Raw genomic sequence first — 8,127 nt, 5'->3', positions numbered from 1 at the left:
GCGGCGTGGAAGAGCAGCCACAGTGGACATGCTCCCACTGAGGGACAGCTTATGGCCACCATCAGCCCAGGGGAACTGAAGAGGCTCTGCAGGAGGAGGAGGAGGACGCGTGGAGTGGAAGAGACACATCAGTGTGGGAGCTGACAGACACCACAGGGCTGCGTCTGGTGAACCGTGGCAGCATGCGCCACGTTTGGGAGGTGCACCTGGAGACCCTGCAGGTGTTGCACTCTACACAAACTGTCCAGCCTCAGGACTGACCCTGGATCAGTGGAAGAACACTTTAAAGTAGTTGCCGTCATTGAAATGTCAGCGAATGCTGGTATTGTTTTCAATGTGTTGAAAAATATCATTCTGATATTCAGTCTCTCTTCCTGTCTGTCTGTTCGCAGACTTACTGTGTGGTACAATATTGTTACAATAAAGTTTCAGTTTATTTGAGCCATTTTTAATTCATTAAAAAAACAGGACGACAGTGAGTGTGTGTGTGTGTGTGTGTGTCTGTGTGTGTGTGTGTCTGTGTCTGTGTGTGTCTGTGTGTCTGTGTCTGTGTGTGTCTGTGTGTGTGTGTCTGTGTGTCTGTGTGTGTGTGTCTGTGTGTGTGTGTCTGTGTGTGTGTCTGTGTGTGTGTGTCTGTGTGTGTGTGTGTCTGTGTGTGTGTGTGTCTGTGTGTGTGTCTGTGTGTCTGTGTGTGTGTGTCTGTGTGTGTGTGTGTCTGTGTGTCTGTGTGTGTGTGTGTCTGTGTCTGTGTGTGTGTTCTCATTTTAAATTTCTTTGTCTCAACCAAAGATTTCTTTGCTCAATTTGGAGTTCGTTTTATTCACTTGTGCTGCACAGATTTTACCAAAAAAAGGAGGGGGAAACGTGATGGGAGAGTTTACATTTACTAAGTACTTCCTTAGTAGATACTAGAAAAAATAATATAATAAAAATAATATAATATAATAAAAATAATAGAAAAACGGCGTCATGCGTTCATCAGTGAGAGTTTTGATGTCCCTAGTTTATACCAGGGTATGTGATCGGAGTGGAGCTGAGGAAGTTTGACCCGAGTGCAAAGAAAATGAAACAAATAACCAATAAATAATAATGTAATAATAATAATAATAATACTAATAATATAATAATAATTAGAGTCTGCTTATCTCTCGCTCTATGTCACTCTGTGAAGCATATGCGAGGAAGAGGATGAGGAGCTCCATTGACTCCCAGAGAAGCTGAACTTCCGTGGAAGGGACATTTTTGCTGTTTTTGTCGTCTGTGATAAACGGCTGATTCTGAACAAACTATGGAACTATGGAGACACGTTCTAATGGCGTTCTAGTGCACGTTCAAGGTGGTTTCCATGACGATAAGGCCTTAACGTCTGCCAAAAAAAGTTACACACTGGAATCTCCTACTTAAAGTTATATAATCAAGATCAAGTTCTGAGCACTTTTGCTTCTTTTAAAGCACCTGAATAATTATAACAGCAGCTGCTTCAGGAGACACACGAGTGCTGCCGCCGCGCTAAAGGGTTCACTAATGAACTAATGTGCTACAGCGAGGACGGGCAGACGAGCCGCTGCCAGGGCGTGAAGCTCCTCCCCGTCTCCGCGCTCTTTGTGCCGAGGCAGGGAGCGATCGCCGGCTCGGGCCAGGGACACATCCATCTGCTGCAGTTTAGCGGGGAAAATTAGGCGCTCAATGTAGCATGTTTGTTTAAGTAATTGGGCGGTAATTAATAACCTGAAAATATAATAATGTGCTCGGCAGCAGCTCTTCTTGTGCAAACCATTTAGGGGGAAATGTAGCGGCGGCGGCTGCTGCCAAGTGAGCGTGCGTCGCGTCGCTAATATCACAGTGCAGCTGCCGTGTGCATATGAAACAGGGAGATAAATTGGAGTGGCAGCAGCAGCAGGGGGGAGGAATTCAATTTATCATAGGTGAGGCACAGAGGAGCTGCTCCACACGACAGGCCACTCAACCCGCACACTTGGCCGTGGACACTTTTTGGCCGTGGACACTTTTTGGCCGTGGACACCTTTTGGCAGTGGACACCTTTTGGCCGCGGACGCAGCGGCGATGTCTCCCATAACCACAGAGTGAGGACGGCAGTGAAACTGGAGCCTGAGGATTAGTGCCGACATTAAACCCGGCCTCTAATTACGCTGTTCTGAGATTGTTTTTCATAAATATTTGATGAAATGTCATCTGCTGCTCTGAGGTATCACAGTGTATGTGTGTGTGTGTGTGTGTGAGACAAGGCTTAGCTTTCACACTCACACACACACACACACACACCGAACAATACACGTAGCTTTATGGTTTCTTTGTCCTTTAGCAACTTCCTGTCTACAGTTTTTTGTTCTCATTCAATTTGTTAAGAATTGACTCACTGATTTCAGGCCCAGTTATTTAGACATAAACCAACAAATAGAACAAGGAAACGCGATAATTGTGTAAAACTTTTTATTTACGGTGAATATGTGCGAATATGGACTTTATCGCTGAGCAAATAACACACAACGAGCCGTTGTTTGTCTACAGACTTCCTTTGCAACGCTGTCAATCAAAACCACAGTTCCTCCAATCATCACGCAGAAGGCCATCGTTCATGCCCCACCCACTGCTCCATTGACTCCCAGAGAAGCCGAGCTTCTGTGGAAGTGACGGGTATTTTTTTTCCGCTCGCCGTCAAGCATTTGGTGGTTTTAATGCGTAAGGCTGCTACGGGAATACGAAAATCACGTAAGACGAAACGCCACCTGCGATAAGCGGCTGATTCTGAGCCGACTATAGTTGACATTTTAGAGGAAAATGAGCTTCTCTTACTGTCTGAGTGTAATCAACAGTGCTGGATCAGAATGTGAACACCTGAACAGATCAGGGTGAATTTTGTCACGTTTATGTGAAATGCTAACAGCTATAAGCAGGTTAGGCTAGCTATCTAAACAGATCCAGATCCAGAAAGTTCCTCTGGATCCAGTGGATCAAAATGTAAACATTTCAGGTACCAGTTTGTAAAACCCAGGTGACCTGGGTGTGATCTCGTTTAGACCCTGGTCTTATGTGGTTTTTAGATCCGTGCTCAGTGATTGATTGAATCACATGCAGAAAATATTCACATTTAACAAGCTGAAAAATTATAACTAGATTATCAAAATAGTTGACAATTAATTTAGTAATTGATTAATCGAGTAATTGTTCCAGTCCTGATATAGATGACAAGCCAAGCTGCCATTTCTAAAACACCTTCAGCTGTTTTTAAGTTGTTTTTTTATTATCATAATAAGCCATTTCCAATAAATATGTTTGATAAATGACTGACAAAAAAAGTATGACTTCTCTAAAACACTTCCAAATGAACCCCGATATAAATCATCTCTATATAAACCTCTAAATAACTATATTTATCCTTTCACGAACATGATCCTGAAACTTCCCAAACGGCGAGCGGCAGAACTCAGACAGAGAGCGAGAGCGAGCGAGCGAGCTGTCATTTCCTGTGACGATATCAGAATCTGTCGATACGCGCTGTAAAATATTTAAAGCGATCCGCTCGACCGCGTTCTGGTCGTCAGTGATACCGCTCGTGAATTGCTTGTATTGACACAGAAGTCTTGTCAGTCAATCGGACCTCGGGGCTATTCTGTTGCTCCCCGGGGGCTTTTCACACACAGGCACACATGATGCACTTGTTAGATACATTGTAAACAGCTGAACAGAAGATCAATAGCAAAATCACCTCTTTTCACAAGTGACGCTTTTATTTCTGCACTTTTTCAGACAAATTATTTTACCTTTCCTTCAAAAGCAACGTTTGTTAATTTACAAGTGATGGACGAGTTTGTTGACGCGCTGACTCATAGTCACCACTCACGTGTCATGAGTCAGCTTTTTCTGACCGAAACCTGAAGAAACTTCTCTGCATCAAAAGTCCATAGAGAAGCTGCTGGTCTGCTGCTGCCTCGTGTGGTCACTTTGTGTCACTTTAGTTCATCTAAATGGAAGATTTCAAACATTTGAAATAATCATTGGATGTTAAATCGCTGATTTTCTCCATGGGCTTTGGTGTGTGGGGGAGTGAGTGACACAAACACCATATTCCAGCTGGAAAAGTCTGTGCAGCAATGAGGAAAATGAAATGACAACATCCATGTTAAGCTTCCACACGCTGTCGTTTATCAGGTGTGTAAAAGTCAAATTACGATGAAAGACGGAAACTTCACAGCATATTTAAGAGGTTTCTGCGTTACGTAGCCTGGTATCATTAAACACTTAGCGTTTCTTTAAAGGGTTTTGTTGAATGAATGAATGAATGAATGAATGCAGGAGCAAATTCAACTTCCTCTACTCAGTGTTGTGATACAACAAAGCACAAACACTTCATTAATGTACTTGAGTACGAAATTCACCAATCTGTACTTTTACTTTGTTATTTACATTTCTGTCAAATACAATCAGAAGAAAGAGAAGCGTTGGTATTATGGTCTGTATTTATATGAAGCTTTGCTACGACAGGTTTCTCCCATTCACGCGCAGCAACATGGGGTGAAGTGTCTTTGCTCAAGGACACATAGGAAGGAATTGAACCCACAACCTTCCAGTTGAAAGACAACTCGCCCTACCACTGAGCCACCATAAAATACTTTTACTTCTAAAACTTAAGTACAGTAAATGTCTTAAAAGACTTTTACTTAAGTATGATTATAAAAAAGTGACTTACTTGCACTTACTGTACTTTTACTCTCAGTATGACCTTTTAAGTACGTTTCTATCAAAGTCGTCTTTCCACGAGAAGCAGAGACAAGTTTCCTCCCTACAGAACTTGACAGGGTTTCACTTCCTGTTTGACCTGAGACGAGGTCATAAAACAGGTGCGTGAAGAATTATTCAGTTGTAAAAGCCGCAGTTTTCCCGTATCCCAGGTTTCTCTCTCTCTCTCGGCGCGTGACCTTCTCCTCCTGAGGCTTTTCTCATTCACAACCTGTTGCTGGATCATTTGATAAATCTACATAAACACAATCTCTATCAAACCAAACCAAACCCCCCACCACCACCACCACCTCTCCCCGAGCGGATACCTCAGCAGCTGCCGGTGTGGGGGGGGGGCTCTTCGGGATGGTTGCCTACATTACCGAGCGCCGGCGTGAAGTTTGTCAGTCGTCCTTGGGTGGAGGAAGGCAGGAGGGATCTCCCAGCTCACTGCTGCCACCAACACGGCTAATTGACAGCTGTTTTCACTGCTGGAGAGAGGAAATTCTGATTTTGCTGCTCATGACTCATGAAGAGCAGCGGTGACGCCGAGACGTTCATCCATAAACTGTGCCGTCCATCAAACGCCGTCCAGTTTACAAAGTAACTTTAACATGACGTTATCCTGAGAGCGAAACATTACGGTCTACGTGAACGCTCTTTTAGTCGATCTCAGACAAATAAAATCAGTTTCAGACGTCAACGGTTAAAGAAATGACATATTTGTCACTTTTACCTGGTTTTATTGTTCTAATCTACTCTTTTACTGCATGTACTGCTCTTAGTTTTACCTTTTTACTATTCATTTGTATTATTTTATTCCATGAAAACACTTTGTAACGTTGTTTATGAAAAGTGTTAACATGAAAGGTCCAGTGTGCAACATTTTACAATAGTTTACTGGCAAAAATCGAACATTCGACCCATAAATGTGTTCGTACAAGAGTATAAATGCTTTAAAATAAGAACTAAAAGTTTGGTTTTAGTGGAAATAGAATAAGCGTTGATGCGTACTTCACTGCTTTAAACTGACACTTTAAAGCAGAAGAAACCACAAAACAATCAGGATCAGGTCAAATGAGGTAAACAACATCCTTTCTGGTCCTGAAAGGCCACCGTAGTTCACCAACACACTCGGACGTGTGAGCACAAGGAGTCCAAATTAAAGCAGACAAACACAAACATAACCTGGTTTATTTTAACTCCAAAAGAGAGAAAAGACGACCAGAAAAGTAAAAAAGACAAGAAAAAAATAACTCCTCGCTTCAGTTATAGAGAGATAAATATATATATTCCTCTCTATTATTGTGAAGCGGAATAATAAATATCCACCGGTGTGAAACCTCGGGGAGTTTTTCCTGATTAAGTGTGAAACACTGATCCTCCTCATCGATCCAGACAGAATCATCAATGGCAGCGCAGCTGATAAATATGTGTACTTTGTCTTTCTGTGGAGACTCAAACTCAACCTGATACCACGCACAACAGGAAGGAAGTGCCTGCAGTGTCGGGGAGAGGAAGCACAAACTATCTCTGTCATTCTGACCTTGAAGGCAACGTCATTAAACAGGAATTAATGCTGTTATTTTACTCACTGTTAATTCAAGCTTCAGCCACGACCGAGCTACAGTTTCATCTTGATATGTGACGTAAAACTTCATTATCTGAATCAAAATAACTGCACTTAAAGAGATTATTGCCATAAATGTAAGAATATTACGTAAGATAGTACGTGATGCCTTAATGTACACATTAGAGGTGGGAAATGCCAGAGACACCACGGTGCGATATTATCACGATATTACGAAATACAATATATTTCATTCACTGCGATATAAAAAAATGAAGAAAACATTCACATTTAAGAAGCTGAAACAATTCAAACAAACACATTCATGGAGTAATTGTTTCAGAAACTTCAGAAACAGAAAAGTTACTAAAAGGTTACAGAGAACATTTGGTAGTTTTCACTAATCTTACTATTCGTAAGATACCACGTAATCTTACAAATACATTACAGTCAATAATGTTACCAGAGAGTGACTTACGTGACCACACAGTTACTAAATGTACTGAAACAAAAACAGCTCACGAAGTTTTGGAAGTAGAGGCAAACTTTGTCTCCACGTTATCTTAACAGAGGTGAATGTACAGAAGCAGGATGGAGGTAAGTGCCTCCTCCTCCTCCTCCTCCTCCTCCACCTCCTTGTTCCTAATCACACCTCTATTTGCATGGACAGCAGCAAGAATCAGTCTCAATAAGGCGGCGCTGCTTTGAAAGATGAGTTTTTAATCTGCGGAGGGAGATGAGTTTCTGACCCGCTCCGTGTTTGTTTCCATCGTTTCCTTCCCGTCGCACAGAAGTGACCTGCGGGTAAATGTGCAGCGGCAGGAGCAGCAGGAGCAGCAGGAGCGGCAGGAGCGGCGCTCGCCTCCATAACTACTGTCATTGTGCATTCATTAATCTCCCCCGTATCTGACACGCCGCCGAAAAATGGATGTTGGCGAAAAAAAGGGGCGGCTTGTCTCTGCGGGTGAGACTCTCAAACAGGCAATCAGACAGTGTCATCCACTCTGTGTGTGTGTGTGTGTGTGTGTTTGTCTCCTCCCATTACCCCCTATTGACCCATAAAATGGAGGATTTTACAAGAGGAAGTGTTTGAAATACCCTTTGGATGTAGATAATGTTTTCATCTGTGGGACTGTGGGCCACCTTTCATCTGTACAGTCACACACTAACACACTGTGGTATAATCCTAATCTGCTCGTCCCTTAAATATGTACAAGAGCGACCTTCAGTGTTTAAAATGTCTCCTGCAGTCCCAGTGGAATACGGAGACATAGCATCTCTCACGATAAACTGAGTTGATATAGAGCTCCGGACGTCACAGGACACAGTTCATCGCACACTTTAAGCCTCTTGTGACAAAAATGTCCGTGTGATACTTATCACAACACCTGAAAATATCTGCTTTGTACAAGTTTGTAAACATGAGGAGAGGACATTACTCCAGACCTGCATTATCCTAACTAGAGACAAAAAAAACACAACTTAAAAGACGTATCTAATGAGTTGAATAATAATTGTCAAAAAAAACAGTTTCCTGCCGTTAAATTGAGTAGGAAATTCTGAGGTAAACTCTTCACCTCCGACAACAATGTTGCTGCTAAACAATAATCATGTCATATCTTAATACATAAACCACATTTGCTAAATGACTCATCTCTCGCCTCAAATGATCTTAAAATTGTGTCCTGCAACACAGAGAAAGTTCCATTTCTAGTTTTTACTCCTATTTACGTGTTTGCTCTATAGAACATACATTACGTAGACGCCTTATAATCACAAGAAAATACTCTCTACGTCCCACCTGATCTGACACTGAACAC

The sequence above is a fragment of the Solea senegalensis genome, linkage group LG4, assembly GCF_019176455.1.
Source record: "Solea senegalensis isolate Sse05_10M linkage group LG4, IFAPA_SoseM_1, whole genome shotgun sequence".
NCBI lineage: Eukaryota > Metazoa > Chordata > Actinopteri > Pleuronectiformes > Soleidae > Solea > Solea senegalensis.
The sequence above is the reverse complement of the archived record's forward strand: the minus strand, read 5'-3'. Positions refer to the sequence as shown.